The sequence below is a fragment of the Oncorhynchus gorbuscha genome, unplaced genomic scaffold, assembly GCF_021184085.1.
Source record: "Oncorhynchus gorbuscha isolate QuinsamMale2020 ecotype Even-year unplaced genomic scaffold, OgorEven_v1.0 Un_scaffold_1429, whole genome shotgun sequence".
NCBI lineage: Eukaryota > Metazoa > Chordata > Actinopteri > Salmoniformes > Salmonidae > Oncorhynchus > Oncorhynchus gorbuscha.
Genome location: NW_025746211.1, coordinates 19,075 through 22,500, shown reverse-complemented (window position 1 = coordinate 22,500; position 3,426 = coordinate 19,075).

The window sequence follows — 3,426 nt, the reverse complement described above, 5'->3', positions numbered from 1 at the left end:
GTATTACAGCAGCAGTCTAATGGATAACACACTAAGTGACATCACTGTGTTATAGCAGCAGTCTAATGGATAACACACTAAGTGACATCACTGTTATGGCAGCAGTCTAATGGATAACACATTAAGTGACATCACTGTGTTGCAGCAGCAGTCTAATGGATAACACACTAAGTGACATCACTGTATTACAGCAGCAGTCTAATGGATAACACACTAAGTGACATCACTGTGTTGCAGCAGCAGTCTAATGGATAACACACTAAGTGACATCACTGTGTTATAGCAGCAGTCTAATGGATAACACACTAAGTGACATCACTGTTATGGCAGCAGTCTAATGGATAACACATTAAGTGACATCACTGTGTTGCAGCAGCAGTCTAATGGATAACACACTAAGTGACATCACTGTATTACAGCAGCAGTCTAATGGATAACACACTAAGTGACATCACTGTGTTATAGCAGCAGTCTAATGGATAACACACTAAGTGACATCACTGTTATGGCAGCAGTCTAATGGATAACACATTAAGTGACATCACTGTGTTGCAGCAGCAGTCTAATGGATAACACACTAAGTGACATCACTGTATTACAGCAGCAGTCTAATGGATAACACACTAAGTGACATCACTGTGTTGCAGCAGCAGTCTAATGGATAACACACTAAGTGACTTCACTGTTATGGCAGCAGTCTAATGGATAACACATTAAGTGACATCACTGTGTTGCAGCAGCAGTCTAATGGATAACACATTAAGTGACATCACTGTGTTGCAGCAGCAGTCTAATGGATAACACATTAAGTGACATCACTGTGTTGCAGCAGCAGTCTAATGGATAACACATTAAGTGACATCACTGTGTTACAGCAGCAGTCTAATGGATAACACACTAAGTGACATCACTGTGTTATAGCAGCAATCTAATGGATAACACACTAAGTGACATCACTGTTACAGCAGCAGTCTAATGGATAACACACTAAGTGACATCACTGTGGTGCAGCAGCAGTCTAATGGATAACACACTAAGTGACATCACTGTTGCAGCAGCAGTCTAATGGATAACACACTAAGTGACATCACTGTGTTATAGCAGCAGTCTAATGGATAACACACTAAGTGACATCACTGTGTTATAGCAGCAGTCTAATGGATAACACACTAAGTGACATCACTGTTATGGCAGCAGTCTAATGGATAACACATTAAGTGACATCACTGTGTTGCAGCAGCAGTCTAATGGATAACACACTAAGTGACATCACTGTATTACAGCAGCAGTCTAATGGATAACACACTAAGTGACATCACTGTGTTGCAGCAGCAGTCTAATGGATAACACACTAAGTGACATCACTGTTATGGCAGCAGTCTAATGGATAACACATTAAGTGACATCACTGTGTTGCAGCAGCAGTCTAATGGATAACACATTAAGTGACATCACTGTGTTGCAGCAGCAGTCTAACGGATAACACATTAAGTGACATCACTGTGTTGCAGCAGCAGTCTAATGGATAACACATTAAGTGACATCACTGTGTTGCAGCAGCAGTCTAATGGACAACACATTAAGTGACATCACTGTGTTGCAGCAGCAGTCTAATGGATAACACATTAAGTGACATCACTGTGTTGCAGCAGCAGTCTAATGGATAACACATTAAGTGACATCACTGTGTTGCAGCAGCAGTCTAATGGATAACACATTAAGTGACATCACTGTGTTGCAGCAGCAGTCTAATGGACAACACATTAAGTGACATCACTGTATTATAGCAGCAGTCTAGTGGATAACACATTAAGTGACATCACTGTGTTGCAGCAGCAGTCTAATGGATAACACACTAAGTGACATCACTGTTACAGCAGCAGTCTAATGGATAACACACTAAGTGACATCACTGTGTTGCAGCAGCAGTCTAATGGATAACACATTAAGTGACATCACTGTGTTGCAGCAGCAGTCTAATGGACAACACATTAAGTGACATCACTGTATTATAGCAGCAGTCTAGTGGATAACACATTAAGTGACATCACTGTGTTGCAGCAGCAGTCTAATGGATAACACACTAAGTGACATCACTGTTACAGCAGCAGTCTAATGGATAACACACTAAGTGACATCACTGTGTTGCAGCAGCAGTCTAATGGATAACACACTAAGTGACATCACTGTGTTACAGCAGCAGTCTAATGGATAACACACTAAGTGACATCACTGTATTACAGCAGCAGTCTAATGGATAACACACTAAGTGACATCACTGTATTACAGCAGCAGTCTAATGGATAACACACTAAGTGACATCACTGTATTACAGCAGCTGTCTAATGGATAACACACTAAGTGACATAACTGTGAGTCTGTCTTCTCAACAAGAGAGCAACTGGTGTCTTAATAAATGTGTGTGTGTGTACCTGCATATGTGTGTGTGTTGCTGTCATAATAAAGTCAGTATAGCAAGGCTATGACGTGGTAGAGAGACTGCCCTCAACTGGTCAAACTATACAATGACAGGACTCATTGTGGAAACTTCCCTGCTGGCTCCTCCCCTTTAATCACTACAACACCAGCAGTTTGTTCTCTCTCTCGCTTTCTCTCTCTCCTTCTCTCATTCTCTCATTCTCTCATTCTCTCTCTCCTCTCATTCTCTCCTTCTCTCTCTCCTTCTCTCATTCTCTCATTCTCTCCTTCTCTCTCTCTCTCCTCTTATTCTCTCCTTCTCTTTCTCCTTCTCTCCTTCTCTCCCTCTCTCTCTCTCTCTCTCTCTCTCTCTCTCTCTCTCTCTCTCTCTCTCTCTCTCTCTCTCTCTCTCTCTCTCTCTCTCCCTTCTCTCTCTCTCCCTTCTCTCTCTCCCCTTCTCTCTCTCCCCCTCTCTCTCTCCCCTCTCTCTCTCTCTCTCTCTCTCTCTCTCTCTCTCTCTCTCTCTCTCTCTCTCTCTCTCTCTCTCTCTCCTCTCTCTCTCCCTCTCTCTCTCTCCCTCTCTCTCTCTCCCTCTCTCTCTCTCCCCTCTCTCTCTCTCCCCTCTCTCTCCCCTCTCTCTCTCTCCCCTCTCTCTCTCCCCCTCTCTCTCTCCCCCTCTCTCTCTCCCCCTCTCTCTCTCCCCCTCTCCCCTCTCTTTCTCCCCCTCTCTCTCTCTCTCTCTCTCTCTCTCTCTCTCTCTCCCCCCCACCCTCTCTCTCTCTCCACCCTCCCCCCTCTCTCTCTCCCCTCTCTCTCTCCCCCTCTCCTCCCCCTCTCTCTCTCTCCCCCTCTCTCTCTCTCTCTCTCTCCCCCTCTCTCTCTCCCTCTCTCTCTCTCCCTCTCTCTCTCTCTCTCTCCCCCTCTCTCTCTCCACCCTCTCTCTCTCTCCTTCTCTCATTCTCTCCTTCCTTCTCTCTCTCTCTCTCTCTCTCCACCATTAACATTCTG